Raw genomic sequence first — 17976 nt, 5'->3', positions numbered from 1 at the left:
ATGTTAATAATGCATGAGCAAATGCAAAATATTTAGTTGCAATTTTCTGAGCTATTTAGCAAAATATTCACTAATCTTTTGCTTCATATACAGTATTTGGGTAAAAAATAAATCCCCAAATCCTTTCTACCTAATCAGATAAATTCCTAATATGAATTAAGCAAGTAATTATTCTTTTAACTTACTCCATATATTCTCCCTTCCTCCCTTTTGAAAAGGCACTATTTTTTCTTACCTTTACCAATCAAATCTCTCAGTGGAACAGTCCCTTGGGTAACACTCCCTACAACTCCCCTCACATTTGCAGGACCTGATTCGCCTTGTGCAGTTCTACCTTGCCCAGTTAAAGGAAGAACATAGCATGAATCAAGCAATCCAGAGGTTTTCTGAAGTGTGTGGACCACAAGTTCATGGCACAAATTATTAAGCAGCTATTGAGGGGACGACTTTTAGTTGGATCCCATACTTACACACAAAGAATAACAGATTAAGGATATAGAGCTGGAGACAACCTTAGCTGCAGTTAGCACAAGATGGTGGAATTCTGCACGCTGAGAGGAGGTAAGAAAGAAAAAAGCAGGATCATAACCCCAGACTTCAGCAGAGGGGACTCTGACCTGTTCAGGGATCTGCTTGGAAGAATCGCATGGCAGATGGTTATAGAGAGAAGGGTCCAGGAAAACTTAATTGTCAGGGAGGTCCTCCTTCAACCTTAAGAACAGTACATGCCAAAAACCATGAAAATGAGCAAATGTGGTAGAAGACCTAAATGGCTGAACAAGCAGCAGCTGGCAGAACTCAAATACAAGAACAAATCATACAAGAGATGGAAACAGAGACACACAAACTGGGCTGAAGTCATATGTGAAGGGGTGTAGAGATCACAGCAGGGTCCCAAGGACATCAGCAAACAAAATGCCACCACTCTATTCTTCTATTGAAGAATAGCACAAAGGAGAATTCATGGATTTACAAGCTGGTCAGCCTCACATAAATCAGCAATAAAAATTACACCATGTGCCACACTACAGGCTGAGAGTCAAGGATCTGCAGATCTTTGCAGAAAAGAATCCAAGCAATCTAGAGGACACAATACTGAACATGAGCCAACCATGAGTACTCACAGCAAAAGAGGTAAAGATCATTAGAAGGTGTTTTACTGGAAAGTCAATGGAGGTGATTTTTCCTCTTTAGACAGCTTTGGCGATATCCTTCTGGAGTACTCAATACAGTTTTGGGCTCCCCAGTACAAGAAAGACATGGACTAACTGCAGTGCAAGCAGAAGAGGGTCTGAAAGGTGATTAAGGGTTAGAAGCACATGAAATACGAGCAGATATTGAGAGAGCTGGGAATGTTCAGCCCATAGGGGAGAATGCTCACGGGCTTGTATCTATTTCTAGACACTTCTGATAGGAAGGAGTGCAGAAAATTGAGCCTAATTCATTTAAATGGCAACCAGTCAACAGACAAAAGTTAATGGATACAAATACAAGGAAACTAATTTAAAAATACAAAGAACTTCTTTTACTTATAATATAATCAAAGACTGGAACAGGTTGTCCAGAACAGTTGTGAAGTCTCTACCTTTGCAGATAGTCAAAACCCAACGAGACAATCTCCTTAAGAACCTGCTCTAAATGACCCTGCACAGAGATAAGAGGTTGCACTAGATGATCTCTAATAGAGTCTTCTGACCTTAAATATTATGTCAATCTGTAATTTGATTTATGGGAAAGCATAAAAGGTTTTGCTCAAGTTGTTTTTATACAACACTAGCATTAAAAATATATATACACATTTTCAAATATTGTCAAGCATATTATTTTTCTGTTGTTTTTTAAGGCTCAGAAAGCATCATGTGAACAAAACACTGTACTTGATAGCATGATCTTAATGAAATAATTGCATAAAAATATTTCTTTGACATCAAAATAGACATATTCATACCATTGACACATATCTTGAATTTAACCAGAGCATGAGTTTTGAAAACAGAGGGTTTGAACATTCATTCATGTTTGTACCAGAACAGCAGAAGAACTGGAAAGAAATGTTTTGTAGGGAAAAATTCAGGTAAATGTTGAAAACCAAAGACTTACAAGATGGAAGAATTAATAGAGGTGCATATGAGAAATTTTGCAAGATAAAATTTCAATTCCTGTACACAGGACGTCAACTGAGCCTTATAAATTACGCATGCATTTTTACCTTAAGACAACTTTGGAACACTGAGGAAACAATGCATCACAGGGAACTTACTTAAGAAAAGCCGTATCATATTGAGCCAAACAACTAATTTTTTTTCCAACAATACAGGCTTTTTTTCTGCATTATTTTTTCTGGTGTCAAGAAGTCTTAAAAACAATGTTGTACTTTCTGAAGAAGATCAACAACAGTAGAAATGAGTAAAGTAGTAAAACACATAATTTGCGCTCCTGCTGTTGTAAAATACAGACAGAGAAATTTAAAGAGACAGTAAGCAATTAATGTGTTTTTCATGAATCTGGCAGTGCATTTCATGAATCTGGCAGCAATTCATTTCATGAATTGTTCTCACCATTCCTAAGAACTGGGTCTGAGTCTTGCTTTATGACTGCCTCCTACCACCTTCAACTGCCTTTTTTTCACTCCTTCCTTGAACTAGCACTAATGTAGTAAGATCAGAAAATTAAAAAAGTTTAAAACTAACATAGCAAAAGAACGCCTGCATGCACAAGCAGCAGACTGCATAAAAGTGGTGAAAACACATGGCTAGGGAAGGGGCTTTGCAAGGCTACTTTCTTCAGTACCTGAAGTGGTTCTCCCAAAGAGTCATCATTATTATGCTTCAGTTTAGACTGCAGAGAAGCATTTATTCAAACAGTAACTAACCAATCTGTCCCAGAACAAAGGTAGCTGAAAAAGCACTTAATATTGATCTAGAAAGGATAAAATGCTCATGTTATCCATATTATTTGCATTTTCAGCAAAAACAAAATTTACTCCCTCAGTAGTGACCAGAGTATTTTTTTGATTCACTTGCCCACATAAACTGAAGTTGCCAAAGTAATTTTGATTTTGCAAACTGAAAGCAAGGTTCATGACCTCTCCTAAAACAAATATGCAAAGAACCAGAAACCTCCGTTTCCTACTTTAAGAACCTACTTAAAGATTCTAATGCTTTACAGGGAAAAAAAAAAAGAAAGAAGAGAACCACTAATCTTCTGGGTTCTTTTACTTTAAAAAAAACTAGTACTTTTAAAATGTTTTCCATAATTTCCATTAGCAACAACTGTGAAAGCTGAACCACATCTCCTCCAAAATTGCAAACTTACACTTTATTGGTTTGCATTTAGCTATTTAGCAATATTGCCTTTCTGAGGTCAGCTTAATCCCATAATTAACAGTTTTATATCATTAATAGCCCCTTCTTCTCATTTAGAGCATTTGGCCACACAATCTTTTCATACTGTTGGTTCACAGAGCAAAATATCTACCTTTTTGCTTCTGAATTTTTCTGAGCTCTGCTCTGTCCCAAGCCACCACCAACACATTCACCTTGATTCTTTCAAGTTAAATGACTGTAATGAACTCAGTTCAAGATCAGGATTCTTTTTCCATAAGGACCAGAATGAACCTTCCTTTGGAAAGTAAAGCTAATTTACCCTTTTTCTACAGCGCTGACATATACCTTAAAGCAAGACAACCAGAACAGTCCTATGGTCAAGATTACCCAGTAATTTTAAAAAATCACCGCTTTAAATTTACAGAAAGAAGTCAGAAAAGAAAAAGGGAAAAGATCTTTCAAAAACAGCTGTAGCCTGTAAAAGAAATTAGCATGAATGACTGTAGGGAAAATATCAGCAATAGACTTTAAAGAAATCTGGCTTGGGTCACTGAAAAGAAAACAGAGGCAGATGCTAGGCTGCCTAGCCCAGGTCACTGCAGGGAGAACAACAGCTGGTTATGAGAGTCTTGCCCAGGACTCAGAGTTGGTGTTTGATTCTGCTGTGCAATTATTCAATACCTCCTTGATGATTTTAGTATAGGAGAAAAACTGAAAACAAGATGGATTTTTTTTTTTGGGGGTGGAGCTATGACAAATTGAACCATTTATTTAGTAACAAAACTTCTCTTCTGTGTATATCTCACAAAAAAGTTCAGATGTGGACTGGCTACACAGATTTTCCTCTGATATATAAGAAAGAGTTTTTGAAGTGCTCTACCAAGTTATCAATATTTTAACAGCTCTCTTAAAAGCTGTTTCATAATAGTGCAGATACTTTGAAGACTGTCTATATTCATTCCATATTAACTGCAGTATATTTTAAGACATTTTATTTTCACATTCAAACAGGGGTAAGAATAGCGAGTGTCCTCTGATCACTGTATCCACAACCACTTTTAGATGAGAGTTAAAAAATTCCTTTTTATAACCCACCAAGCAATGTTCAGTTCAACTTAGGGGAGTTCTTTATCCACCCAAGGCTTTTATTAAAACCTCTACCATTGTAATTTCTGGATTATGTTACAGAAAAACTGAACTCACATTACAGATACTGGTAAGCAAAAGGGAATTTTTAAAGTTAATTTTTCCATGATTGCCCAGCTCACCATTTCATGACTCATGCATTCCTTCCAATCATATTATTCATCACTCCTTTTCATGAAGGCAAGAAATTATAAATGATTACCATCTTGATTTGTCTGAGCACAGAAAAAAATATCTTTAGAATCAATGGACAACTCTACTCCATAGATCAGCTAGTTATTCAAAATATGTTTCACTAAAAATGCAAAATATGCCTTCAGATGTGCCTGTAGTTTTACTAATTGTTCCAAGAATGTATAGCATGCACGTGCATACAATAAAGGCTCTCTCTAAGAAAGTGTTTTAAGAATAGCACTTTTTTTAGTTGATTAAAGAGAAACAAAATATTTAATTTTTTTTGAGGTTGTTACCAAAATAAACTTCTTAATTCCAAGCTTTTCGTTCCCAGGTAGTACAGGTATTTATTAAGAACAAGTAGGCATAGGCAAGGCAAACAAAACTGTTCCGAAACTGGGAAAGACAATGTTAAGAAAATTATCTTTTGAACCAACTAAAAAAATATATCTTAGCTACACCAGGGCAAGGAGTTTCCTAGCAGCGAAACAAAAACAAACTGTATAGAAAATGAACTGTATAAAAACAGAAAAAAGTAAAAAAATGAATGGAAAAGTTTAAATCATATGAATTTCATGCTGAAGCTTATTATACAAAAGTTAAATTTTGTAGTACTAATCCAAAACCTTTTGTATGAAATGTTGGAATTGAGATAAATATAGTTAAATGGGATTGTCCCAGATGCCTTGGATCTTTTAAAATTCTGGTCAACTGAAACATGGTACTAACTAGACACATACTCTAACACACAGAAACATGAGAATCAATATAAACAACAATCAAGAAAGAAAGAATAATAAAGCTTTTCAGACTTAATATTTTTGCTGGTTTTGTAACTACTGTAAGGGATGTTTTTAATGTTTGCTTATCCTCACAACAGAGTAAGGAATGTTAAATCTATAACCATATGTCAAATGCAAGCGCCTGGGATAAAGAAATAGCCTAAAATTAATGTTTACTAAATATAATGCTGTAGAGAATATATTCATCATCTTCAGTGCTACTATCAGCTTGTTGTAAGTTATACTTGAATGTTTACAAGACCAGAATTTCAGCTGAAAAGGAAAAACCTATTTCAGTAAAGTCACTACACAGGGCATAGCCTTCTGCACTGAATTTCTTGACTCTTCGCTGTATTGCCAGTAAGATGTTAGAGTCTCTTTCTGGTGGGCATCTTAATGCATATGGTAAGATATTATACCTAGAAAGGGCAGGACAAGGTACGCTGGTGGTATTCTACAAGCATGCTAACTTCATGCAAATAAGGGGCAGTTACACTAGAAAAAATGATTTTTAGCTTCTCTCAGCACTGGAGACAGAATGAACAAGATTATGATACTCTGGCTACTACCACACTGCTACTAAGTTGCACCCAAGGTAGATGTGTCTTGTCAGTACAGACAAACTTGCACAGTGCTCCTTATCTAGACATCACCAAATTCATTAAAACATATTTCAGTACAAAACAGAATCAGCAAAAACATTTGGGATCTGAGGCTGATAAATTCAACAAGCTATGTTTCTCAAGTTGCTAGTTATCTCTTAGGTGCTACCCATTCCCCACAGTTAACATAAATAAAAAACTCCCCACTTTAAATATTGCTTAAAGTTTATATAATATTCACTACCATTACTAAAATATAACTAGTTACTGTAGTTCTCATGAGGATTTATTTTACTGCCTGCAAAATAGAAGGCATTTCCTCTACCAGAAATACACCACAATATATGGACAGTTTATGTCAGGTGACTTTATGAATATCCTATAGAAGAAGTGAGAAAGGGAGATATTGTAAAATCAAAAAATATTAGATTGCAGTTTACACTGAGAACAACTAAGAAGCCATGTTTTGCATAAAAATATAAAACAATAACAGTGCAAACAGAGCAATTTACAATGTGAATGTTTAATCATGCAGACATACCTTTTAAAGTTCTTTCAGATAAAAAAGTAACATCTTTCCTACCATGAAAACTATGTAAATAAATGCACAAATATTGCTGTAAGCAGATATTTTGATAATATAATAGAATTATTCAACTTTCTAATTGCTTTCAGATGTCCAACACAAAAGACTCTGTGCTCTTAATAACCCACTGTTTCTATCAATATTAAGCCTGGAAATTCCTACCATCATTATATTTCTTACTATGGTTGCACCATTTCTCTCAAATTCTCATCCTCCTATAGCTGCAGCCTCCCTATGTAATTCTTAGTTTGAATTAGAAACAACTGCTATTTCCTTTTGAACCATACTGTAGAGTGCAATCATGGACTAGACCAGGTAATGTCTTGCTGATTGTACCTATTCCCTCTTCCAGACATTCTCTTTCTAGGCAGTGCTGCAGAGATTTTTCTGTGAAACACAAAGAATTTCTACTAGCTTGAGGCTTCTTGTTTTGTTAGTTTTTTTCAGCCAAGGTCTTACTAAGATCCATATTTCATGTGAACTTATATTTTAAATAATGTCTGCAAGATCTCTTTTTAAAATATGAGACTTTCATCAATGTCAGCTCTGATCAATCCTATAATCCCTTAATACAGACCTCCAAGAAATGCCCCAAAAAGCAGCTACTCTATAAAATGAAACAGAACTTGCATATTCATTTTACAAAGCCAACACATATGTTTGGTCACAAATACTAGATTATTTTTCTAGTATTTCCTTCTTTTTAAACTTATAAAGTTTGATTTGAGAGAGTGCTGATCCCTATTCTGTGAAGCAAGCTAGCATCATTAGGATGACAAAATCAAGTCTTATTGTGGCAAGAAGAAACATCATTTAGTGTCAACAACACACTGCTATTGATTTGAACTCCTCCTTGCCTCACGGGTGAAATAACAAGCTCCTACACACAGACTCTCTAAGCATACCAATAGAGGAAAGAGGCAAGAAAAATACTAAAAATGGCTGTATTAAAGATACAACAGGAAATATGTGAGTCATGAGATGCAAATTCTTTTATCTGTATGAAACAAATTGAAGAAGAGCTTAATATGGCTTCTGCAATTTCTATGGAGTTAGATTAGAACAGAAATATACCTACCAATAATATACCAGATTTAGGCTTCCCAACCAATATCTCCTAACTGTTCAACACTCGATGAAACAAGTCAGCTTTATGTTCATTATCTAATACTTACTAATAATTTTTTCTAAAATGTTGCCTTATTTTAGCACACTGGTTCACCATTTCAGCAGAAATTATCTAGTAACAATAGTGGTAGAATCTCATCAAAGCAGAGCTAAGAAACTGTCAACATAGACAGGTTGACTCTTTTCCTATTTCTGAACAGACTCTTATTCAGAGAAAAAAAAAACTTTCTTTTTAAAAGATACAAAAAAGAATAAACCCATGGTCATGCAACATCAGAATAAATACCACTCTGCACGGTGCCCTGGTTTTGGTTGCAATAGAGTTCATTGTCTTCCTCAGGAGACAGTACAGAGCTGTGTTTTGGATTTAGGATGAGAATAATGTTGGTAATACACTCATGTTTTTGCTGTTGTTAAACAGTGCTTAGTCTAAGTCAAAGGACTTTCCAATGTCTCTGCTCTGCCAGTGTGGAGGTGCACAAGAAGCTGAGAGGCAGCACAGCCAGAAAAGCTGATCCAAACTGGCCACAGGGATATTCCACACCACAGAACATCATGGCCAGTATATAAACTGGGGGGAGGTGACCAGAAGAAGCCAATCACTGCTCAAGGACAGATACAAGCTGGGGGACAGTCAGCAGGTGGTGAGCAATTTTTTTTAAATCGCTTTTCTTGGGTTTTATTCCTCCTCACTGCTTTCTGTCTTCTCACTACTATTATTATTGTATTTTACTTTCTTTCACTTATTATTTCAATATCTCATGGGTTTTATTGTTTTCCAATTCTACTCCTCATCCCACCATGGCAGAGAGGGGAGTGAATGAGGGGCTACAAAGTTACCAAGTTACTTGGTTACCAACTAGGTTAAACCACAACACACATCAGTAGCTCCTTTTCTAGAACTTAAAGCTATGTATTTAAACAAATCTGCAAACTAAAAAATGTAGCGAGATGAAATACTGCTTGTGTTGTCTAACTACACCAAAATTTAAGCTAATTTCAAACATTTTTGTGGCATCAATTTAGCATGCTATATAATTCCATAGTCTATCTCTTAAAACACGAACAAAGTAATATACTCGGCATAAAAAATCACTTCACGATAACTTCCTTGTTAAAAATACTTAAGTATAAGGAACAAAGCTATTTTCATACCACATCCAGAAAATGGATGAGGTGTGAAAGAAATCTCTTGTTTAATGTGACCTTTGGCTGTACTTTCACTTGTCATCATTATGAAGTAGCTACTCTCAGTGCCAACACATAAGCTGCATTATATTATCCCATAACAGTAGTAGCACGTCTTTCAGGGAGTGTTTCATACTTCAAGAAACTGGTGGCAGAATGCACTGACAGCACTTACCTTTCTAGCTGCTTATAATAGGTCTTATTCAACAATAAGACCTCATTTACAAAAGGAAATAAGAGGGTACTAAATTTCAGAGAGCATATCGCATAAACTAGGATATGTTGAGGAACTCCCTTGGAGTTCTCAGCTTCAGTGAAAACATTCAAATAAGAAGAAATGTAAATTTCAGATTGGAACTCTGCCCCAAATAATAATATTCAGAGCTTTGTTACTGTGCACAGACCAAAAATACTGCATCATTAAGATCCGCAACATACTTGACTTTTCTTAACGCATGTAATTAAGAAAATATTTCTGGAAAGCAAATGAATTTGAAATTCAAGTAAGATTAATAGAACAAATACAGCAAATTTACGTTTTATACAATGGTAGTAAGCTGCAGAATAAAAATCAGTAGCTATCATTATCTAAAGCTGTTCATCTAACACCACAGAGAGAAAAACTATTGATACATACTGTACACACATTTTTATCCATGTATATAAATCAAAGGAAACAGCTTCCTTTAAGGCAAGCATATGAAGATACTAAAGCAAGATACAAATTAAATATTCATACATTCAATATTTCAAAATAAGGAATTTGGATATACACATGCATAATTTAAGTTCTATAGTGAAACCTGTCTACAGAGGCCATTTCTACTGTATTTCAACAGCACTGAAACTTGAAATGTACAATGCAGCCTTTCCATGCTGTGTTAAAACTTTAAAGTATATAGTAATTCATTTCAAGCACTAAACATAGAATAAAGGCCACATTATGCACACGGCACTTCTGCAGAGGAACTGCTGCTTTGCCCTATTCATTACAGCTCTGAAACGGGGCTGTCAGTCCTGCAAGGTGCTTTCGGACTGCATGAGGTACTCGCTGGGACCTGAGGCCAAATAAATAAGCAACTTCAGGAACAAGGTGGCTCACTGGTCCTGAAAAGCTCACCAGTCAGCAGTGACTACAAGTCAAATTCTGATCCCAGGCACCAGTTTTAAACTCTGTTGAGGTGATGCCCACACCTAAGCCTGAAATTGGCCCCTTACAATGTCCTTATACAGTCACTCAAGCCCCTGTGGAGTAAAGATGAGATTTCAGACCTTTTTGATTAGGAGAGGAAAGGAACTCAAAAACAGGTTTCACACGATGTTGTGCACTAGAAACGATTCTTTGTGATCACAGAACCAGAAAGTAGTTTCTGTACAATAACACAGGCATGTTAAATTTGAAGAGCTTATAAATTCCTATGCATTCAAAAAACACTGGGAGAAAAAAAACTCCTTACTATCCACATTCCTTCCCTCAACATGTATCTCCTTCTGCATGTGTCATTTAAAGATACCACCATTCTTCCCCATGTATTTAAAACCTTGCCACTGAAAAAGAGTTCTCCATATGGGTTACTAATGTGAATATTTTATTTTCTTATTAAAAGTTAAATGTATTAGTTCAAACATCAAAAGCCTCATTTTAAAAACATTCATTTTACTGGGACAAAAATATATGTTAACTTGAAGAATAATTAAAGAATACTTATTAAGGGGAAATAAAACTGCTTTGTTTCTTCACAGTTAAAGCAGACATTTATCTTTGCCCCTTAAAGGTCACTCATTTGATCTTGACACACCTATGAAATCATAGAAGCAAAAGCTAAGTAAGTAGAAAAGTGGTATTAAGAAATATAAAACTAAACAAAATTAGTATCTACATGGTAAATTACTTCATTGAAAACCATCTATGGATTCTGCAAAGAATATACTTTTGCCTTAGAGCTAGTACTTTAATTTTCAAGAACTAAGAAAAAAAAAATCAAAACTAGTCAGTAACAATGCAGCGTCGAAAAGCAATAAACTCAAAATTAAGTTATAAATAATTTAAAGCATGTCATGAAGATGTATTAATAATTCATCAGATAAATAATTTACTAAATAATCAAATAAATAAATAATGAAATACATAAATAAATCAGCAAATAAATAATTCTGCAAAATAACCTAAACAATAAGTCACTAAAACAAATGACAAACCTACAAAACTACAATGATTTTCTAAATTCTGATAGTTTTAAATAAACAAATGTATATAAACTAGATCAATCTTTGGTGGATAGAGAAATATTTTTCACTGCTATTGGTGAATTCCTGATTACACTGCACAAGGATACAATTTTAGATTTTACAAGAGTGCAGTTTTTCCCTTGTAAATTATTAACATGATTGCTACAATACATCCTGCTCTGTACTTTACATGTAATCCCTTTATGTAGCTCATTTTTCCCCCCAAAAAATGAAAATCTCTTTACAACATTCTTAAATCACATATTTCTTTTTTTTTTTCCTGGGTGCAGTACTTACAATACTGCAATAGCCTTCTTGGTGGTTCTCTTATTGTCTTCTGCAAACCTTTAGAAGTTTTGCTGCAGGGGAAAAACAAGTAGAATAACCTTAATTATTACAGATGGTATCTCATTCATTAGCAGATGACAACATTTTATTTGAAAGCACAAGAAAAGCTGTTTTATAATTCTACAAAGCAACTTAATGTGAAACAACCATTACAGTTTGCAGACTACCGAAAGTTTTTAGAAGTCTTTGGTGGAACGAGTTCAAGCAGACTGAGGCCTGTTTCTTGTATTTAAGCTGACACACAATCTGTGCAAACTGGCACTAATTCAGATGTAAAGACAAACCACGAGAAGGACAAAATACTTGGCTGACATCTAATGTTATCCTTGATTTTGGAAGTTCATAGTCCTTGAAAGAATACAGTGAGATCATTTAATATCCACTATCTAAGTACATTCACAATTTAATTAGAATACTGCACTCCAACGCCAACATTGGTACCACAAAGGTCAAAATCCACTCTTCTCCTCAATCAATTTTCAGTCTCCATTTATTATAATGAATAATATTGACAGTCACCACAGCTTTCTTCAAAGTGGTACTCTGTAAATACAGCAGTTGAAGAAATGTGCTACAAGCATAATCATGCTACCAACTTTTATCTGTTCTGTCAAAAAGGTTTATTTGCTTTCTTCCATAACACACGTTACATACAGAGAAGAGCAAGACAGTTTTACAAACCATCCTACTGACATGGATTCTTTAGCTCTGTATGGACTACAAAATTGAAGGAAAACATCAAACCTGAAGTTATATGTTGTATATATGCATGGTTGTTTGCTCCTTGTTTCAAAGGAAGTCAGTGTACAGTGTTGTTTTTGGAAGCAGTATCTCAAATTGCTGATGGTGCTGCTGTATTTGAGCATTTAAAAGCATAAAGGATAATTTACTCTTGAAAATACCTGGGCACATTATATTTAACAAGTCTCAAATTCTCTTTAGGGATTATAATAAGAAAACACTTTGCTTAATCATAAATTTTAGATTTATCTTGGCTAAACACCCTCCTTTGGATAGACTGCCATGTTTTGTCAAGAAAAATCAACACAGTGGAAATGAAGTACTTGTTCTGTTGTGTGGTCATTCAAAAGAGTATGTAGAAGTAATGTAAATGTGCACCAGTGCTGCTGATAATTTCACGCTCTCATACACTCATTTCAATTTGCTTTAAAAAGGACTATTCCTCCTGGCTAAATATAGTCATCATGAAAAAGCACACCTCCCCTTTGAGCTAATAACACTGCAAGCCTCAAGACACAACAGTACAAAAACTTCTATATTTTAAGGAACCTAAAGCACCTTCTCCTCACAGTATGCGTTTCTGAAGTGGGACAAATGAGACTGGGTTTTTTTATTAACGTATTCTCATTTAGTGTACAGATTTCTCTTTGAAAATGACAATTCATTCCCACACTACATCTCTGAATCCCATCCAGCCCCCCAAAAAATCATATATATATCCCAAATGCTTCTTTTTAAAAGCAATGGGTCATTGTAAAAACAGCCTATACTTTCAGACATTAAAAGATTTTGAGGATTACTGGGACGTACAATGGCTCTGGAGGTTTTGGAATCAGACCTTCTATAGGAAGAACCATTTAGTCACATAGCATTAATCTGCAGCTTTGGGGCCTCTGGTAGCAGTGATTTTTCACCAATGAGCTACAGTAGAGCTAAAACTGTAATTACAGTTACTGACGTCTTAAACCCAAATTTTTTCCTTTTAAAATTTACTCATTTTTTAATTACTTTCATGTTTAATTTGGGCTTCTAATTTGTTGTTACAGAACTCACCTCCTCACACAACTACTTCTGTCTAAGCTGGAGGGTCATAATTACCTGCCCAAATAAGATGTGTAAATCATTAAAAGAGGGATACAAGCCAGCCAATGTTGGGACACTGCCACCTTTCCCCCACTTGCAATCACATGCAAATTCCACTCTACACAAGAGACAAAGACAGAAACTGAATTTGGTTCCCTTCCTCTCTTTCACCAGCTGGTCCTTCCCCCCCCCCAGCCCTCAAACATCATATAGGTGCCTTACATCATGCAGATCATGAGGAAGATTTGTCAACAGAAAACTAAAGCAGAAGGCACTGATGTTCAGGTGTACTTCACAGAGAAGAACAGTAAAAATCAAGTAATCATGTGCATTCTCTACTCTGCCCAATCTGGGAAGATATGCTACAACATGGAGGCTCCCTTGCTGGCACTCAAGTTAATTTGGGTAATAATTCAAGGAACTGGATTGTACCCCACACCTAAGAACAAATTTCAAATATTTACAATGGCAAAATTATAAATCAGGCACACAGTAAAAGGACTGAGCAACACAGCTGTTTCATTTTCCTCCTTTTGATATTGCCATTATCAGAAAGTTTCTTAGTTTGAAGGCACAAATCACAAAAAGAAACCACATACTGCTGCTTGCTTCCTTTGGGAACCCATGAATATAGGAAACAGGGAAATTTTAGAAAGAGATTGCCATGTAATATCAAAATTTAGGATTTTTTTTTAATACTCAGGAGTAAACACAGGGAGAAAGAAAAAGGCTGGACAGACCTGCTTAACCAGATTATACTAATGTAAGGCACTGACCACTATATTCTGACCCACTTTTCAAGGATTCCTGGAATTGTTATAAAGTTACACAAAATACTTAGCATTATCAATGAAAAAAAAAAAAACTTGCAAGAGTTTATTATATATAGGAACTTAAATAATGCATACATATTTCAATACTAGAAGGTTCATTCTCACACCACAATTTCCTCCCTCTATTTATTACAATTGATCAATTAAATTAAAGATTATCTGTTTGGCCCACTTCACATAGAAAGATACTTTTGTGACGCAGTACAGTACTTCATAAAATTTTTAAGTGCATCTGATTTTTTAAATAATAAAAAGTTAAAAAGTTAGTTTTTTACATATTGACAAGTCTAATTAAAAACTGTAAAAGTAACTCAGTCCTACCACGCTATAGGATAATTCTGAGTATGTTCTTGGTAAAAACTTTGAGTTATTTCTGAATAACTTTCTAACCAGCTTCTTCCAATTGTCTCTAAGGTAAAAATCAATTGCAAAATATTGAAACATAGCACAATGTTAAATCCCAAAGTACTGAATTAACTCCTATCAATACAAGACATAGCTCATTTGACTGCTATGACCCACATTTCCTAGTCGATTTTTAGATAAAAACAAGCAGATTACCAGCAAAGGTTTATCTCAAATTCCCACATGAACAGCATGCCACATTAAATATATGCAAATCAACCTCTTTCTCCTCTAATTTTTTTGAGCTGACAACTCATATGACCTGAAGCCATGGTTAACGATTACAATTATTTGACTTTCATATTTATACAATCAGTCATCAGATATGCATGTTAATTGATTTCAACAGATAGTTTTGTATTCTAATGATCAACGGTAAGTCTACATTTTAGCAACTTCTTGATTTAGAAGAAAATAAAATTTATACCAGTTTTCACAATTAACCCTTCATTGTATTGGTTTGCAGTATTCAATGGGAACTTCTCAATAATATGTTAACCTGGAAGTACTCCGAACTAAGAAATCTTAATTTTAGTAGCAAAATTTAATTTTCAAGTTACAGACACTCTTCTATTGTGTTTAAAACTTACTTGAACAATACACTCTCAACAATTTGTTAGAACTGATGAAAGATAATTTATACTTAATTGTATTGGCAAACAGGTAGTTTGCAGTTATTTCATATTCACATTTGGCCCCTTAAAAGTTCACTTCACTTTTTCAAAGAACCTTAGTCATTCCTAGATTTCAACAAGCCCCCAGATGTCATATATATGACAAAGTACAACACTACATTTAAGATCCTTATTTTACAAGTTACATGCTTAAGGCCAAAGGGTTCCTCTGCTGTCATCACTAAATATATTAGCTGAACTGTTTTGGTTTGGTTTTTTACATGGCTGAAAATGTAAACTTTGCAATTGGAATTTGATTTTGGATGTCCTATTTCTGGAAACATAAAAGAAGACATTAAAAATTGCACACATTTTCAAGTGAAGAAATTACTATCTTCTAAGATTATACAAAGTGCAATCATTACCTTCCACAATTAATAGTTGTTGTTCCTTATGTCTATTCATATAAAAGAGTGAATATTGTACCTTATTCTCAAAGATCAGATCATGTCTTGTTCTGTAGAAGGGCTCTCCCAATTTAGGCCTTAATTGCTCTTGTACTAACTGATCATGCACCAGTTTTGATAAAACAAGAGCTGCTGGATCCCTTTCTCAGCATATTTGAATACCAATACTGATATTTTAATTTCTGCAAAATGCAGAATCTTTCAATTTTCTATTAATAACTGAATGAGGTGCAGAGGCTATTCAGCTTTTATTCAGGTGAGCTTTGTACACTTCAAGTTCTGCTACTATTCTCTTTTTGCCTGGTAGCTCAATTTCAAGTGAGATTTATCTTTTATGAGATTCTGAGACATTCTCCACAACAACATGAGACACTAGCACACTCATGTAGATACACAATGCTTATTCAAGTTCTTGCAATGGACCAGGATCAGAAGAAACTCAAAGTCACATTGTATAACCATGAATAACCACCTTAACCCCTAAAACACTCTTTAATGGACTTCTCTGATTTTTAAAAAGTCTTGATTTCACACCGAACATAATGAGAAAGTTAGTGAATATATGGTGGGATTTTGTTGCTTACTTAATAGCTGATTTCCTTAAACTAAGATTTGCCAACATGACAAATACCAATAAGGCAAATAAATTATCTTCAATCTTTCCCTTACTGGGAAACAACTTCTTGGCCTTCAACAGACCTTGGTTTTAATTCTGAACATAATGAGAAAATCTGCAGGCCTGCAGAAAGAAGAAATACATTCTACTATAATCACTAACTCCATTTGAACACCACAGATATAAGTGCAGAAAGACCCTGGTTTCTCTTCTACAATTCAGTGCTATGAGTTAACCACCTTAAGGTGGTTAACTGTAAGGTTTATACCTTTGTAGCTGAGGCAGACCTTAAGATAAATGGATAGGTGAAGCAAAGATCCTATACTTATATGTGAAACTCCAATATAAACAGGCAGAAGAAAATAGTGAGAAATATAAGACAAATATGCTAATAAAATCCACATATATATTTTACATGGAAATATCTCATAAACTTAGAAAATAGATATAATTCCTAGTTTCTAAAAATGTTTTCTATCCCTACCTCTCTTTGAACTTCATTGTTAAAAATTACAAACCTGGTAATGTCAGCTATGAAGAAAAATAAGTAAAATTTAACAATTACTTATGGTCTGACTGAGCCAAAGAAGTCCTAATCTGATTAATAAATACAGCACATTCATTTACATCCTAGTAAACGGGGTTACACCAAGCTGCCAATCAGTCACTAGTGGGGTTCTTCAGGGCTCCATTTTAGGCCAATGCTCTTCAGTCTTCATAAGTTATTTGGATGCAGGACTCAAATGTATACTGAGTTTGCCGACAACACTAAATTGGGAGGAGCCGTTGACTCCTTCCATAGCACAGAGGCCTTGCAGAACCATCTTAGCAAATTAAAGGGCTCGGCAATCACCAGCTGTATGACAATTTACAAGGGCAAATGCTGGAATCTGCAGCTGGGACAAGCAGCCCTGGATGTATGGAGAGACTGGGGAATGAGAAGTTGGACAGCTGCCTTGTGGAAAAGGATTGGGGGACCTGGTCAGTGGTGAATTCAATGTGAATCAGCAGTGCCTGCTCAGCCTGGAGGAGACTGAGAGAGGACCTGCAGTTACAACCTCCTTGTGAGGGGAAGTGGAGAAGCAGGCACTGGTCTCTTCTCTGTGGTGACCAGTGACAGGACCCGAGGGAATGGCCTGGAGGTCAGGGGAGCTTTAGGTTGGATATTTGAAAAAGGTTCTTCATCCAGAGGGTGGTCAGGCACTGAACAGGCTCCCCAGGAAAGTGGTCACAGCATTAAGCCTGACAGAGCTCAAGAAGCATTTGGACATCACTCTCAGGTACATGATGAGACTCTTGGGGCTGTTACCGTGCAGGGCTAAGAGTTGGACCTTATGATCCCTGTGGGTCCCTTCCAACTCAGGATATTCTTTGATTCGTTTAAGTTACAATTTATATAAACATTTTCACAAGATGCCTGAACCTAGATTAAACTACAAACAAAAGAAAATACTGTTTACTACTCACTATTTTTAAACAGTATGTTAATTGCTCATCTTGAAGATTGATGATTAGAAGTAGCATATGATTAACAATACTCATTGTATTTACTAAAAACTAAGAGGAAACAAAGAAGAGAAGTAATTGGTGATACTTCCTGATGACAACTTTTATATGAAGAATTGCAACTACAATAGATTCCACAGTTAAATGTTAAATTAAAACTATGTGTAGAAAGACCAATAAAACACATTCTGGGAAATGAGGA

At 35.2% G+C, this 17976-nt stretch overlaps 1 protein-coding gene across 1 annotated transcript in view; it reads right to left on the bottom strand.

Moving 5' to 3' along the window:
• TBC1D5 (TBC1 domain family member 5) overlaps nucleotides 1–17976 on the bottom strand; it is a 316725-nt gene that overhangs the window by 276550 nt on the left and 22199 nt on the right. The window contains exon 2 of the mRNA XM_084207646.1: nucleotides 11459–11520. The gene's annotated coding sequence lies outside the window, so the exon portion shown is untranslated. The remainder of the gene's footprint in view (nucleotides 1–11458; nucleotides 11521–17976) is intronic.

Source organism: Fringilla coelebs (assembly GCF_963513975.1).
Source record: "Fringilla coelebs genome assembly, chromosome: 1".
Taxonomy (NCBI): Eukaryota; Metazoa; Chordata; class Aves; order Passeriformes; family Fringillidae; genus Fringilla; species Fringilla coelebs.
Note: the sequence above shows the minus strand (reverse complement) of the source record. Positions and strands in the feature narration are given on the sequence as shown.